General features: G+C 41.1%; 1 long non-coding RNA gene across 1 annotated transcript in view; it reads right to left on the bottom strand.

The window, feature by feature from the left end:
• LOC139331744 (uncharacterized) overlaps nt 1-17884 on the bottom strand; it is a 116794-nt gene that overhangs the window by 68406 nt on the left and 30504 nt on the right. The window lies entirely within an intron of this gene.

Here is a 17884-nt window from a genome sequence, read left to right as displayed (position 1 = left end):
CAATATATAACAATATGAGACATTCCTTCCATATATTTGAAAATATATAGCAATATATGGATGGAAATTCTATTGCTATATATTGATTTATATATTTTAAATTACATTGCTGTGCAAAAATAAAACTGTATTACATTATTGCATGTATGTTTATTCATACGAGTTTTTACGAGTTAGACAAGCTCCAACCTCCAAATCACACTTTGTAAATCAGATTGTGCATGACATTTATTATATTTAACATTAGCCATGTGGATGGACCATATATGGTTATGTACTGTATAAAAAATGGCAGCAGCAAATACAATTTTTTTCTTTGTGTCCAATTTTTATTCCCCCACATTACATTTCATCCTCAACATGACATTTCAGTCCTCCACACTGGAACGTGAAAGCCCCTTGGACAATCTTTCTAACTCCTTCCTTGGTTCCTTGAAAAGCCAATTCTGATTTCAGACTCAACTACAGTATTTATAGGTAACCCACTGAGGAGCGAGGACCAGGCATACAAGAGTGGGATCCACCTCATCTTTCCTATTGCAGCAATCCGAGGCTATCATTGTGGATGTCTTATTTTATTATCTTTTACAGATGCAGTTGTTCAGCAACACCCTGGGGCGAAGCTTTCGGACAGGAGAACAGCCATTAACAAAAGGATCTGCGAATTAAGGCACCAGCAGAAGAAGAAGTCCATGGACAGCTGAAGGACTGGGCCTTGATAAGTTGGCATGTGTGCACTTCTTGATCATTTTTTTTTTTTTTTTTTCCACTGAAGGATTGTTCTGTTTTTATTACAATGAAGGGCAGTTGTCCTTTTGGAAATGTTTTATTTTGTTGTTTTTTTTTTGTTTTTTTTTCGAAGATGAATATGATGAAGAAGATGAAGAGTAGTCGTAGTCATGGCGCCGCGCGCGGACACAGCAGCTCCTCTCTGTCCCAATCATGTGGTGTCTACATGTTTGTGTTTGTCGGTGTGTGCGAGTGATTTTACGTTTTCATTGCGCTTGTTTGTCCCAATGCACACATACAGCCGTGGGACTCTTTTTGACATCGGCAACGCAGCAATCTGCAAATTAAACCCGGAGTTACTCCACCTTGACCTACTCCGGCGGCCTGTTTTGACACCAACCCCCACTACTGCAGTGCACCCACAGAGGAAGCGCTGCACGCGGTGCAAGAGGAGGCAGAAGCGGGGAAAGCGCAGCGGTATCCGGGCTAGGCTAGCGGCGAATCCACACAAGCCAGCTATACCATCTATCGTACTCGCCAATGTACGCTCCTTGGACAACAAACTGGACTATATACACCTTCTGAGATCGACCCAGCAGACCGTGAGAGAGTGCTGTGTTTTTGTTTTTACAGAAACATGGCTCAGTAACAGCATAACAGACTCTGCCACCCAGCTGGACCGGTAAACATGCTACGGCTGACACCACGGTGGCGGGGTCTGTGTTTACATCAGGGATGCTTGGTGTCAAGACACTGTGGTGATTTGTAGACACTGTTCACCCCTCGTGGAGTTTATGATCATCAACTGCCGGCCTCTGTTAATGTCCTGTACATATAGCAGCTTGACTCATTCAGCAACAGACTGATCCATCCTACTGCACAACAGAGTGACAGAATTTATTTAATTTAATATTAGAAATAAGTATCTACATTTGCTCCTTCTAACTCTTAAGTATATTACCTTTCTTGTTTTTCAGTTTTTATTCTGGGGCTTTTTGTAACAAAAGAATTTCCATTTCCATTTGATAACTGTTGTTCAAACTACTACAAAAGTTTGAACAATAGTTTGGGGGGTTGGACTTATGTAAATGAAAGCAGCACTGTGTTACCCTCTCCTGGCTCCCCTGGGTGAGAATTTTCAGGCTGGATTTCTCAAAAAACTTGTTTGAGGAGTGTCTACATTCAAATGGCCATATCTTTGTTGTGGCCGTGGTTGGTGATCTGCTCTGATTTTGTTCTGTGTGTTTTTTCAGGGCTGGAACAAGGCAGGGGCAGGGCTGATCTTTGCTGGGGTTGAGCAGCTCCTGACACACCTGTCACCTATCTCCCCTAATCAGGACTCTCCTTCTTAAGCATGCTTCTCCCACACTCTGATGCCAGATGGCCACGTTGCTCATGCTAGTGTTTCTCGCCTCAGCATTTATCTCCAGGTTCCTGCCTTGTGTTCTCCAGCTGTTCTTGCCTTCGTGCACGCTGTGATTTTGTGAGTTTTTGTTTTCCTGCCTGTGTGCTAACCTGTTACGGAGTTTTTTGTTCTAGTGTCTGTCGAGTGGTTCTCCAGCACTTGTGCTTCTTTTGTTTTGCCTGTGTGCTTTTTCCCCCAGTGGAGCTTTTGTTTCCATACCAGTGACTGTCGAGCTTTCTCCAGCACCTGAGTTTCATCCTGCCTTGTGAGTTTTTCCCCGAGTGGAGATTTCTGTTTTTTGTGTGGTGGCTGTCGAGTTTTCTCCAGCGTTTATTTTTGGACTTTTGCCTGTGTGCTTTCCCTTAACGGAGTTTTGTGTTTTTCATTAGAAGCTGTCGAGTGTCCTCCAGCAGAGACTGACTTCTCCATTCCCGTCATATCGGCTTCCTCAGTTGTTACTTCTTTTGTTGTTACTTTTTCAAAATAAATTGTGATTACCGTCTCTGCATCTGAGTCCTACTTCCAGAGTCCGTAACAATCTTCCTCAAATATTTTCAGATTTCCATGTGTTGACATGGAAGGAAAGCTTAGAAACTACACTTTCAGAATCTGAATATATTGTAAATTTCCATAAGGTATATAACATTTGAGCAATATTTTTTATTCTTGTTTTTTTTATTTTTGTCTTCTTGTCCTCTGACTTCTTGCACTCCATCTTGTTGCTGCTGTAACACGTGAATTTCCCCCATTGTGCGATAAATAAAGTCTATCTTATCTTATCTTATGTGGGATATATTGCAATATAGACAGGCAGGCAGTGGAGTGAAAGGTGGAATGGAAGTGTGCACGTGTCTACAATATATAATTCGACATATTATTTAATATAAATCATATAATGTAGGGGAACTACCTTAATTTGATGTTGCATTCGTTGATAAAATGACGGGGCACCACCTTCCTCAGCTAAGAAGGACTGCAGAAATGATCTGCTATAACGCTGATAAAATACTAACGAATGAACTAACAATAAACCAGTCTGATAATCTGAAGTGTAAACTCTGGATACAGGGATCGTATATATTCAGCTCAAAAGGACACCGTTTAACCAGGACTTAAATCAAAATCTCATTTATTAAGCAGAATTATGGATAATGAATGATATATCATGAATAGTACGACAGAAGATATGAGGTGATGTGACAGAACACAAAAGAAACTTACGGCAACGCAATGGCAAAGCGAGTTTGGCGATAGTTGTAAGGGGATAATAGGGACGCGAACGTAGAGTTAAGGGACTAAACGACTAATGGAGAGAATTTGGACAAATTAGCAGTATCTTAACCTCACGGACCAACTCTTATTCAAAACCACTTAGCATGCCTACTTGGTTGATGATGTCCTGGTAAATTCTGCTCCGAACTAACTCGAAGATGCCCAGGTGCTCGTCCGTGGCTCGATCTGCTCGGTGGTCTGGTGGAAGGCCCAGGCACACCAAGGTGAAGAGGTGATGTTGGACGGTGATGTCTCTCGAACTGGGTTCTACAGTGTCGGTTACAGATGAGGGGCGGCTTTGGATGGTTGTTAACCCAGACCAAGGATCAACAGCTGGCTGCAGGGTTTTGGTTCGGTTGAGTCCGTGAAGGATTATTTTAGACTGATAATAACAAAATTGATAGTCTCTTCAATGGCCGGTCGAAAAGGGTCCACAAAATTATTATTATTTGACTAAAATTTACAAACACTAAAACAAAACGTGTGACTTAGAAAAATGAAAGTTTATGGCAAAACTATAGAAACACGTCTTCTGAAAGATAAATCACGCTACTCGGTATGGCCTTTGAGTAGCTCGAAGACGGGAAAAACTTAAAGAGTAAAACGACTGTACAAGACTAAGACAACTAAGAAGTAACAAACAAAACTAAAACATAACGTAACATAACTTACAAGACTGAGTAACGCGCACTGAATTCATGCTGCAGCTGCAGCTGCAGACATTTAAATCTCGCGCCAGGGCGTGTCTAATGGGCAGGCCGTCACACACGTGAGACGGTTTGTGGCGCGCAATGTAATCTCGCCCCATGGAGCTGGAATTAATTAATGATTCATACGAGGGGCTCATCTGCTTCTCACTATGGTCAATCACATATATGTTGAATGGACGATTTTCAATGACATTTCAACATTGTTCACAACATGCATTAGGCAATTCCTATGATTGTATGACAACATTAGAGATTATCATGGTAACAATTTCATCCTAATATGTATGATGACTCACGGTATAACTAACACAAAATAAAGAAGTAAAAAGAGGCAGACTATATTTGCCCCGTATTGTTATGAACCTCTAAATGGCAGTATGGTTCCATGGTAGAAATTCAGACAAACTTTATAAAATAGTTAAAAACACAACTTTGTCATTCTTCGAATTAGAGAAACTGGAAAAACATCAATATTATACATATTGGGAGTCCTGTAAGGTGAAAACATCAAAAGTTAAGTTCAACATAGAAGTTTGGTTATCCTGGTGTAGTAGGAAAAAGCACACAAACATACACCACAAGTTGCTTCAGGAATGTCCAATTTACAACCCATCAACCCCATCCTGTTTGTGGATTCCTATGAGTTGGGCATTTTTCCCTCCAGACAGTTTAATTGTCTTGAGCCCTTAGGGGCTATCGGGGAAGAATTAGCCTTAACATGGGACATCCTGGGTAGGAGATAGACCATGAGGTAAAGGTGTTGACCTTTCCGCTCTCCCCTCTGAAAGAGTGTTAAGGAGAGTTCACTGAATCGGACATCCTGTCTCTCTCCGAAATCACATCTCCTTATAAGCAAACCAGATGGTCTATAATTCAATTGGTTAGACTGGTTTACAACTCCATTTCTCATGAGAAGTCAGAGAGGGTAAGAGAAGGTCAGTTAGAGGCCAGTTCTGCTACATATAATAATATATTTTTTTTCAACATATTTGAGACATATATGTTCCCATATATATCTGATTATTTTCTTGTACATTGAGGTTTATTATCGCATATAATTCTACATATATTTTTGCATATATTCACTGTGTATTCCAACATAATCTCAATTTCACAATATATGAATACACGGGAAATATATTGCCACATAATATCTTGAGAAATATATTTTTGTTGCGCAAGGGATGTAATATGTTTCCTGTTTGTTTGAACAATGTGATGGGTTTAAAGGATAAATTCAGGGCCAATAATCTCCTTTGAACAAACTGAATTCAAAGCCCTGTTTTTTGGAAATTACAGGCATGGATTAATTGTTAAATGGAGTTGATAATTTTAAGAGGACCATGTTGGCTAAACTGGATTCCTCCTTCGACTTTCATGCTGAGCTTAGCTTGAAACCTGTTAGCCCCATGTCAGGTTCCCATCTACTAGCCCAAGTCTTAGCCTCAGGTCCCCAGGTGCCATCTCAAGCCACAACCCCAGCTTCCCATTCATCTTATCTGCAGCCTGCTGGCTTCCAGTTCCTGAATTGGCTAGCTTCCTGTGTGAGTCCACCCCTGACGTGTCCCATGGGTTTCCTTTTTCCTTGGGGGACCTGGTTGGCTTTCTAGACGGCCCCCACAAAGAAGCCTGGCTACTGCCAACATCGTGCCTCTCAGCGGCCCAGCTCCTCATCCTCAACATTGCCCAGTGCCCTGGCCAATGTCTCTCCCGTTCCTGATCTGCAGCTATCCACTGATCCAGAGCTGCAGCCATCCCCTGATCCTGAGTTAGTCAATCCATTGACCTGCAGTTATAGCTATGTCCTGATCCTGCTGATCTGCAGCAGTCTTCAGTGGTAGAGTTTCATGCACAACAAGCCATTCGCCGAAAGAGCTCTTCAGCTCGCTAAACACATGGTACAGTGGATGATCCCTGTTTTGCATAATTCTCTTGAGCTTCCTACCCATCCTTTGCTTCATGATCACTTCTAGCCTGAAAAGAATTTCTGAGCGGTTTTGTGTCTGAAACCATGTGCACCCTCTAAAAGTGTGCTGCACCACTGTCCACATAGGTTTCCAAATGTATTGTAACGAATTGTGGAGAGTGCACCCTTCTGGTTTTGAACCTGGTCCCCCAAGCCGGCTTCCTAACCACAACATCAATAGGGGCACCTCAGCTTGGCGGAGCTGTTAGTTAGCCTCATATACTGCCCCGCGTTAGCTACAGTATAAATTCACTACACATCTGTTACACCATGCATACTGTATGCAGTCCACTAGTCTAGTGTGGCACAGATTTATATATTGACCCCCACCCCATCTATCACCTTGTACACTTTCCATCCAGGAGTTTACATACTGATGCTCAGCCAACTATTGTGGCTGCAACCGTTTATTATATCAACCATGGATTTTCTGCGTAGGTTGAACCTGCTGTTGCACCTGCTATTCCACCTACAAGCTCTGATGTCACATCAACTGCCACACCTCCAACCCCCATGAAGGAACAAGCAGCAGCTGTGGTACCAGTGAATCAGCAGATTCAGACAATACACATCATTCCAGTTTGTAAGTTCTACTTTTAACACTTGGGTGTCACTTTTTTTGAATCACACTATACTGGGTAATTAATCAAAGCCAAAATTTAGAAATGCAACAGAATATATCTGGTGTATGTTGATTGATCAAAAAGCTTTTTTTTTTTTTTTTTAAATCGGTGAATCCACCTGGATAAGAAATAGTAATTTTCTTATAATCGACTGTATTTATTTGATTAGCCTTTTAAGCCCCATGCTTGTTTGGCAGGAGTCCATATCTTCACTAAAAATAGCTGATCTACAAGTTCACAAAGCATTGCATTTCAATTCTTTGAGCTTGTAGATCAGCTAATTTCTAATTTCTTAACCACTTAAGCCCTATGTTATATTTTTATACAATGGTGGTGCGTGAAAAGATAGCTCTCTACAGGCTCATTGTGATGCGCTACGAGCTTATAATCGTTCATTCATTGTAATCAAAGCCAAAGTTTGAAATAATGGTGATACTGATTTGAATTCATATAATCCTTCCCTAAAGTAATTAATAAATCTGCAATGTTGTCTTTTGTGTAATTTTATCAGGATGTCCCACAGATTCTTACAGGCTTATCTGATGGCAAGCAAATTGTTGAGAGCCTTGATGATGATCATATCATCACAACTAGGCAGAGATGTCTCCTCGTCCATATCCTGGTGTTGCACCTCATTGAGAAGTTTGGAGAGAAGTACTGAAACAGATTTTTTTTTCCCTACAATCCAAACTATCCATTAAATCTAGTTTTCACTTTTTACCTGTCTGTTTTACAGTCCTACGACAGAGACCAAAAAGGCCCTGGCATTGGGTTTGGTTCAATCATTTCCCAGTTTGAAAGGCTCATCATGCAGTGGCAGCGTGAGTGTTTTTTGTAAAAGGTCATTGAGATATTTATTTGGGGTGTCATGGTTCTCAGGCCAATTCAATTTGATGTTTAAGGTCACAATCCAATTCGATTTTCAATTTAAACTTCACTTACTTAACTGGAGTCAGCTGAGGGCTCTAAATTAGGCCCCCTTCTGTTTTTGCTAGATTTCCAAATTGGAAATCTAGCAAAAATCTACATTGAATGTAGATTTCCTATGTCTGGCAAATTCTCACCAAAGAATAGACACACTAGGGCTCATACATGTGAAATCACTGTCTGGAAAAAAAAAATAAAAAAATAAATCTTGGTGTTTTTATTTGTTACAAAATTCACGTTTGATCCTGAAATTTACATTCCATTTAATTTATTTATTTTTTGTTTAGTTCAGTTTCTTTTTTTCTCCTTGTTCAGGGTTCCCACAGGTCCTTTAAAAAGTCTTAGATAAAAAATCTGGAATTTGAGGCCTTAAATTGTCTTAAATTTTGCCAAATTTAGATGGAAGTCATGACTGTGACGCTCTGTGAACCCGTAAAATATGAGCCCATAAACTGAGCTTGAACACTAAAACAGCCAGTTAACAGACACAATACAGCTCACTCCTCTCAGAAACGCTTCTGTGCTTTTTGATGCCCGGTGTTACACACTAAGCAGCAGGAACAATAATTTGTCTACTTCTGAGGACAAACAGACATACAGACAAACCGTTGCCCGCCCTGTCAAAATCAAAATGTCTCATCTCATCTCTATTCATCAAAGATTTTGATTTCTTGGCAGGAAATATGGTACACCCCAGGACGGAACCATCGGCCAGCCACTGGATTCCTGAAGGAAAGGCTGCAGAACATCAAGAAGAGGCTGAAAGCAACCAGCAGGTCGCGGAGCACGGCACAGACACTGCCTCAAACACAAGATGGTAGCACTCCTGCAAGGGCTCTCATACCAGGTAATTATTAAAGTAAAAATTATTTGATGATGCAAAACATCCATATTTTAGTGACTGACAACATTCTTGTGTTCTTTTTTACAGAATGTAACATATCAGACGAACGTGCATCACAACTTAAAGAATGGTTGAGAAACAATTCTCAGCCCCTCAGCCAGGTAGAGACCTATATGCAAGACACGGCAATCTACAGGGCCAAGTGCATTAGGGACAGTAATTGGACCATCGATCAGATCCTCCAAGAGTTCCCTCACCTAATGACCAAAGGCATGATAAGTTTAGGGAAATATGATCTTACATGTGATGAGGATGCATTGTTTCTAATGTTTTATTAGTGTGCCACATTGAATTAGTTTTAAAAATGTGTTTTCCATTTCATAGATTTCACAGGACTTTCTTGTCCTGCATAGAGAGGCTGCATCAAAGTTGTTTGAAACTTGGCTACCCATTTATGCAGAGAAGATCCTGCACCTGGCAAGATGGGAGGGGAAGCCGACATTGCCCCTGGATGGATTAACACCAGGCAATGTATTCTTGTTTGCAAACTTTGCAAATATCCATGTTGGTTTGTGTCAATGTAAGGTTTCCTCAACTTCTGGCCGACTAATAGGGGGATGAATTAAACTACAGACTAACCAGCTGCAGGGCGGGAATTGGCTGCATGTAACAGTTAGCATAGGTTTTATTTTAGTTGGATACTGAATGACAAAATCACAGGTATGCCATTCCACATCATATTGGTACCTATAATGTCTTCCTACAGATGCCGTTGGGGAACTCGCCCTGAGGCAGCTGCCAGCCTTCACTGCATGAGAAGTAGCATTTCCGTCAATCATCCTCACTGTATATTGCCGTGGAAGTTCTCTCTCAGCCCCTGTGACCATGAGGTGTTAAAATGCAAATGTAAATGCTGCAAGCTATACAAATGCAAATTGGGATTGTGTGTTTGTGTGTGTGTGTGTGTGTGTGTGTGTGTGTGTGTGTGTGTGTGTGTGTGTGTGTGTGTGTGTGTGTAGGTGTGTGTGTGTGTGTGTGTGTGTGTGTGTGTGTGTGTGTGTGTTCTGTGCCTACAGAATACAAAGATTTTTTTTTTTCCATGAGGGTTTAAAAGTGTGTTTAAATAATTTTATAGGGTACATACAGGATAAGTGTCCTGACTCTCAAAAGCTTTCATTTTCCATTTAAATTGCTAAATCATCTACAATTCTTGGACACATCACAGTTTTTCGCATTTTGCCACCACAACACCAGATGAAAAATGGTTGCGTGATTAGCTTGCAAAATTCCAGCGGGGTAAGTCCACTGATGATTCTTTCAGTAGGAATAAAAAGGGAACACACCAAAGTAACTTTTCTTTTTTTAATTTTCGATGATGTCAGTTTAAAGAGGTTTACATGTTTTATAAAATATGCAGGTACAAAAATGGAAAATCAAAATACCTAGCAAAATCACAGCATGTTTTTCTTTTTACGCAACAAAAATTGTCTCACGAGAAATTCCGAGAACGCGACCTTGCATATCATTGGACGCCTCCTCTGACAGAATGACGTCAGCAGAAAACGACCTCGGTGCATCTGTGATAACTCTCTAAGACGCATTACTATGAGCTTAGAAAACGCTATTTTATCAATGGAGTTTGGATCAGAAAAGTTGGCCGGACATCGTCTTCAGTTCATCCCAGAAGGCACTCCTCTGCGATGAGTGGACGGCTTGGCTGCAGAGCGACCATATCCAGAAAGTCCAAACAATTTAGAGAAGAAACTGCTGAGTGCCTTCAGTGGATTGTCTCGGCAGGTAACGCAGCTGATCATGCAATTGGCGAGGAGAAATGGCGGAGATAAAAGCCACACTGTTCGCTCTGGAGGAGCAGCCCCGACTGAACTGCAGCTGTGGAGATGACCAGAAGAGGAAGAGACGGGTGAATGAGTTGCAGTGAGTAACGTTAGCATTTAATACTACATTGTGCAGTTTTTAGGCCGCCGAACCTTTATTATTCTTATTGCACTACGTTCCAAACGTTTGGTAACCGTTCACGTTACATTTAACATTACAATGTATTTTTGTATTTTAAAGGAAAAGGTGCGACGTCTGCACAATAGTGATGGAAACGACAGGTGATATGAACTTGAGCAGGGGTAAGTTAATAAAATACACAGAAATACACAGGAAATATTCTACAGAATGTAAGTAAATATAAACGTTGCATGACGTGTTTGTACTTTTTGTGTTTTACAGACTGAACTCGTCCCACAATGAAGCCGTGACGTCATATTTGATGGTGACTTTAACTGGGAGTTTAACTGGTGTGGACAGAGGAGTCTTTTTATGTGTCTTTTATGAGTCTTTTCCAGCGCTGCCAGACACTGCAAGAGCGGCTGGAGAGCGACCCAAAGTATGTGGCGACACACAAGAGGCTTTGCATCGAGTCCCTGTCAAAGCGACAGGCGCCAACTCAGTATGACCCAGAGGCAGCGAAGAAGCATTTCCAAAGGCCTTAGACTCTTCTTTTCATGCACCATGGATGAGCGGCATGGCCCAACCCAGAGACTCTTATCAGTGAACCCCTCTGCACATTTCCTTTCTTTTTTCCCCAGTAGTCACTGATTTTATTTGGTTGATCTTTGTCAATGTGTGTTTGCCATGATTTTATTAAGGACTTTTTCAAAATGTTTCTGTCAACTGTGCTCTTTGTGTTCTACTGTGTGGTAGTGTAGTTTTCAGAAGGTGGATCATCAAATAAATAAATCATTAAAATAAACTATACATATATTAGTTTATTTTAATGAGGCCTTGCTATATATATATATATATATATATATATATATATATACACACACACACACACACACACACACACACACACACACACACACACACATATATATATATATATATTAGTTTATTTTAATGATTTATTTATTAGTTCAACTTTTTGAATTAGAGATGCACTGAATCTTTTCCAAGTTGTAAACCGAACTAGACTTTATCTTAAAACAATCATTTTTCTTGTGAGGATCAGGCAAATGGTCCTCGCAATGTCAGTTTTTTAATTTTACTATACTAGTTGGTACACATTTGGTCCTTACTCACTCATACTCTCTCACTTGCTCTCCTGCATTCTTTCTTTCTTTCTTTCTTTCTTTCTTTCTTTCTTTCTTTCTTTCTTTCTTTCTTTCTTTCTTTCTTTTAGCCTAGAACAAAGATGGTAGAGTACCTCCATGAGGCCAAGGCATCCAGACCATACCCCTACATCCTGACACTTGGGAATGATGATCAGCATGCATCTCAGGCCTTTATCATCATCACTGGACAGGCTTTATAACATGACGCACTGCTTCAGGCCATGAATGTCTGCTTCAAGGCATTCTTTTTTTTAGACATTAAATACCCGAATCACTGTGAACATGTGTGGGACTTTCTGCAGAGTGCAATATATGGAATGCCAGGAGGGGAGTCCAAACTGGTGAAGTTTCTTCAAAGCACTATACTTTCTTGCAAGTAGAGGAAACACAGGAAAAAATGGATACTAGGCCTGTTAACTGTTTTCAGTTTTGTTTTGTTTTTGCACTGAATGATTTAGTGCCACTGATTTGAACTGTTCCAGTTCTTGACCTTATTTATATTCTGTAATAATACATTTCAAGGTGGCACCTTGTAAAAATTCCAGTATTGTTGTGTTTATTGCATTATATATACTTTGTATGACCAAATCTAGCATGTCTTTTCTTATAGGTTTGTTGAACAGTTGTATTGGTATGGGTAGTCTATTGCAGTTTATTTTTTTATAGATTGTACTGTAATGACCCAGCATTTAGGTAACTGGGAAACTGATGTAAAACCATGAAAAATAACAAGCTGTTGCAATGCTGCTCTTTTGTTCTTGGCTTGCGGTGCTGAGCAGAGAGATGTGGTAAAGTAACTTGATAATGCATCTTCTGCAGTAGTGTGGTAACTTAAGGATGAATGCAATTCAACTGTTTATTGCCTAAAAAGGGGCTGCAAATTATTTGTAAATCTCACACATACCATGATACCACGTCAGCTAGGAGCCCATGTAGTCAGAAGACATGTTGCAGTACCAGATCAGCGGTCTCTTTAGCAGAAGGTAGAGTAAATAACAAATATGTGTGGTTGAAACAACCCAGATTTGCAGTTAATTTGACCCAGCATTTGGGTAGAATATTTAACTCATCTGTTGGGTTAAAATGGACAACCCATCTTGCTGGGTCAAATTAACTACTGCTGGGCTGGTGCTATAATGACCCAGCAGTTGGGTTATAAAACAGCCCAAACTGGGTTATTTTTAACCCACCAGTTTTTAGTGTGAAGGTGCCACCATATTCACTAAGCTAGATCTCCATAACGCCTATTATCTGGTTTGTATTCGGGGGGGAGACGAGTGGAAAACAGCCTTTGACACCCCAACCGGACACTATGAATACCTGGTGATACCCTTCGGACTTACTAATGCTCCAGCTGTGTTTCAGGTTTTGGTAAACAGCATCCTCAGAGACATGCTAAACCGCTTCGTGTTTGTCTACCTTGATGACATACTCATCTTCTCACGATCACAGGAGGAACACATTCATCATGTTCAGACCATCCTGCAGCATCTTCTGGGAAACTCACTTTTTGTCAATGCTGAGAAATGTGAGTTCCACGTCCCTCCAGCCTCCTTCCTGGGGTAAATCAATGCCAAAGACAGCATCCAGATGGACACAGCAAAGGTCTCTGCCATCACCTCCTGGCCTGTTCCCAAGACTTGCAAGCAGCTACCAAGGTTCCTGGGGTTCACCAATTTTTACAGGCACTTCATACACGCCTACAGTTTTATTGCCGCTCCTCTCACAAGTCTCACATCCTCCAAGGTAGTTTTCCAGTGGACACCAGTGGCAGACAAGGCCTTCCAGACTCTCAAGGCATGCTCAGCAACCATCCTCCAAATACCCAACCCTGAGTGCCAGTTCATTGTGGAGGTGGATGCATCGGATGTAGGGGTGGGGGCCATACTGTCCCAACGGTCAGTCTCCAACTAGAAGCTTCACCCCTGCAGCTACTTCTCTCAATGCCTGTCCCACTGAACGAAACTATGACATTGGTAACTGCAAACTATTGTCGGTCAAAATGGCATTGGAGGAATGGCGACAGTCACCTGGGAAAAAGAGGAGAGGGTGACATCTGCCACAGAGAACCAGCCCAGCCCTAGCACCTGCCCCCAGAACCGCTTATTCGTTCCTCAGAACCTGCGCTCAGACGTCCTCCTGTGGGGGCACTCCTCCATGCTCACCTGCCATCCTGGAATTAAGCGGACCCAAGACATACTACGCCAACGGTTTTGGTGGTCATCACTGGAGGAGGATGTCAAGGGCTTTGTCAAAGCATGCACAGTCTGCAACTGTCTGCATCTGCACAAGCCATCCCATCAGTCACCTGCTGGCTTCCTCCAACCCCTTCCTATTCCTCACCGTCCTTGGTCACACATCTCCCTGGACCTCCTCCTTCCCAGGACAATGCAGCCATTGTAACTACTGTGGACCGCTTTAGTAAAATGGCTCATATCCTGCCTCTCCCCAAACTACCTTCTGCTAAAGAGACCGCTGATCTGGTACTGCAACATGTCTTCTGACTACATGGGCTCCCAGCTGACGTGGTATCATGGTATGTGGGAGATTTACAAATAATTTGAAGCCCCTTTTTAGGCAAAAAACAGTTGAATTGCATTTATCCTTAAGTTACCACACTACTGCAGAAGATGCATTATCAAGTTACTTTACCACATCTCTCCGCTCGGCACCGCAAGCCAAGAACAAAAGAGCAGCATTGCAACAGCTTGTTATTTTTCATGGTTTTACATCAGTTTATCGCAGTTGGCTCCTGCTTTTTTGGTCTTCCTTTTAATGACTCATTACCTTTCTGCATATCACATTTTCTACTTACACAAATGCTGACATATAATGTAACACAATCATACTGCATGCACACATGATACTCTCATAGGTTTTGACACACGGTAGACTGTGTGGAGGGTTCCAGGTTGAGGTCTGTACAAGAGGCTCTGCGGCCCAGAGCCAGACAACTGAAGGGGGCTCTGGCAGGGCATGACCTGGTCACTGCTGCTGTTGGCTGGTACAGTAATGGCAACCTTTGGCTGACCAGATGCTGGTCACAGTGGGAAGAGGACATACCTGCTGAATGCAGGGAGCCCTGCTGAAGCAGGCTTACTTGTCCCATCAACACAGGTTGGGAGAAGATTGGGAAAACAGAAATATAAGAATATCTTGGATAGGTTAGAGAATGCTATTTCTTCCAAAGCCTTTTTACAGGATGCCCTGATCCTGCATGTTCTGTTCTTCCCAATGTCTTTCAGCAAATCAGAATTTGAACATTAAAATGTAGGAACCAATAAATATTTGAAAGCTTTGGCCATACTTTGGCTCTCTGCTGGGCATTACATTTTGGACATGTTTCAGTTTGTAAGTGTCAACTTTGCCTTTTGGATCAGGAATGAGACTCTTGGACGACATTATAAAATTGTAAATGCTGTGCCCTGAAAACAACATTGTCATTGTTTTTACAAGGACATTGATGAGAATGAGCTCATCAACTTATATTGCTAAATTATTATGATTAGAATTATGATTATTATTGTAGTTTCCATTTGTCAAATATGATCTATAACCTTTACCTAAACTTCAAAAAATGTAAATCAAAGAGCCACTTTGCACCATGGGTTTGTGACTTACGCAGGCAGAAGCAAGTCAATGTCCATTTCAAGATGTATGGGTTTTCATGATTTATTTCATTTATTTCTTCAACACCTATCCTACTTTATTGAAATTATAAAGGTAGGTTACAGAGAGAGTTGCAGTCCTTCCTGTTTGCAGGGTTAGGGTTAGTACTGGTACAGATACCAATTATTTAGAATGTCTGATAATTATGTCCAAAATGTTCTATTTAAGTACACATATAATGCTGGCAATTAACAATCCCTTTAACAAACAACGCATGGTTTAAATGGATGGGTTTTTTAGTATCTTGCCCAAGGATACTTCGGCATGTGGACTGCCGAGGCCAGGGATCAAACCACCAACCTCCTGAGAGGTGGACGACCGCTCTACCTCCTGAGCCACACCCGCCCAGTAGTTATATGCAGTGTCATCGACAGGACTGATAATCTGTTTGTCTTATTAGCTCAATAGAAGGCCAAAAAAGAAACACACACACACACACACACACACACACACACACACACACACACACACACACACACACACACACACACACACACTCAGTTGCCTCAAACTTAACTGACAAAGTGCATAGGCCCTTGACTAGACACACTAAGAAATGGGAAATTACTTCAGTTGAAGCACACTCTTTCATTTGCTCCATTTTGTCTCATGTTTTATACTTGAAGATGAAAGCGCTGGTGGCTGTCTGTGTAAATGACACGCTGTGCTATCGGCTACCAGAGAGTCTGTATTAATTAGCAAGCAACCGCCTAAACATGTTTTGGATCTGAGGGTTAAATCAAAATGCTGACAAAGAGCAGATCAGAGAATTGGCCCAGAAAGCTTCACAGGGTTGAGTTCAGCAGTGGGTGTTTCTATAAATACTCACATCACCTTCATCATACAGAGACACAAAAATATCCGCGGGTGGATCGGTCTGGGAGAGATGCACAGATTCCAGATCTCTTATTGTGTCTGGTTTGGCTGTTCTGGATCATGTTGCAGCCAGGGGGCATTTTGATAAGAGCACACCTGAGTTTTTAGAGGATCAGGTGTGACTAATATGTCACCACTCACTGGACATCACACCCCTGAGCATTTTCTATAAATGACAAGAGAGGCATGTGCATATGTGTGCTGTTTTCTATTTTTATTAGGACCAAATGTTCTTTCATAGAAAGATAGATTAATCAGTCTAAAAAAATGTGTGTTGGAAATTAGAGTACTGAAAGATAAAGGTAATTTTGGGTTATACATTTGAGAAGATCATAGTTGGGATTTTTGGGATCTAGAATTAGAACAATGACTCCAACCCATCTACCTATAGATTAATCAACGCATTTACAATTAACCAATTTAAGGAGCTGATTGAGCATCTTTCATGGGATACTGTTTTGGACTTGGATGACCCACAGAGGGCATACACCGTATTCATTAATGAAGTAATTAAATATTACAATGTTGCCTTTCCTGAAAAGAATAGGAATTCTAAGTCTCACTCTAAACCAACAAAGCCATGGGTAACCATAGGAATTATCAAGTCCCTTAGTCCCTTAGAAATAAACACAAACTATACAAAAATATTTCTCTAATCCTACTCCATTTCATCATAGGCAATTTATACAATACAGAAACAAAATAAATCATATTATTAGGGGGGACAAGAAATATTATTTCAGTACCGAACTCTCCAAGTGTAAAGATAACATGAGGGCACTCTGGTGTATCATTAATAAAATTCTCAACAAAAGAAAAACACAGAAATCTTTTCCCAATGAATTTAGAATCAATGGATCACTAATAAAGGATCCTATAATTATAGCCCGTAACTTTAACCAGTTTTTCACCGAAGTGGGACCAGCATTGGCCTCTAAAATTCTTGTGGTCAATGAAAGCACACTTCAATTTATAACACCACCTCCTACTGATGGACTTCATCTAAGCCCTGTTACCTGCAGTGAAGTCTCTGAGATATTAGGCTCTTTGAAGAACTCAGCTCCAGGTTATGATAATTTAAGTGCAGAGCTACTTAAAGTGGTTTCTGTTGCCATTGTCAAACCACTGACACATATATTTAACTTGTCCTTTTCAAGTGGAATTGTGCCCCAGGAATTAAAAATGGCCAAAATCATTCCCATATACAAAGCTGAAGATCCTGCAATATTTACTAACTACAGACCAATTTCCATTCTGCCCTCTATTTCAAAGATTCTCGAAAAGCTAGCCTATAACAGATTATTGAGCTACCTTGACAAGAATGAAATATTATACAAACATCAATATGGTTTTAGAAAATCCTGTTCTGCCTACATGGCTATCACCCATCTTATTAATGAATTACATAGAGCCAATGTAACGACTTGCCTGTCATTAAAGTCGTTTGAGAGGATGAGGTCCTCTCAAGGTCTCTGGCGCTGCTTCGGTTCTGCAGCACCTGTGCAAAATAAAGTTAACAATCTCACTGAGGGGCTAGCGACAACAATTTGCCATCAGGCTAGCTTACCGATAAGGTGGTGTTTAAACACCTAAACGGGGGTGGAAAGCTTGCACACTCCGACAGCGGGAGGAGAACAGCCAGGCAAGACGCTACAAAAAGGAGCAAACTTGTAAAATAAGCAGCCCAATTCCCACACCAATACAGGCAGCTAGTGCCACATTACCTGTGCAGATGGCA

Source organism: Chaetodon trifascialis, chromosome 5 (genome assembly GCF_039877785.1).
Source record: "Chaetodon trifascialis isolate fChaTrf1 chromosome 5, fChaTrf1.hap1, whole genome shotgun sequence".
Classification (NCBI taxonomy): Eukaryota; Metazoa; Chordata; class Actinopteri; order Chaetodontiformes; family Chaetodontidae; genus Chaetodon; species Chaetodon trifascialis.
This window is presented reverse-complemented; position numbering and strand designations above follow the sequence as displayed.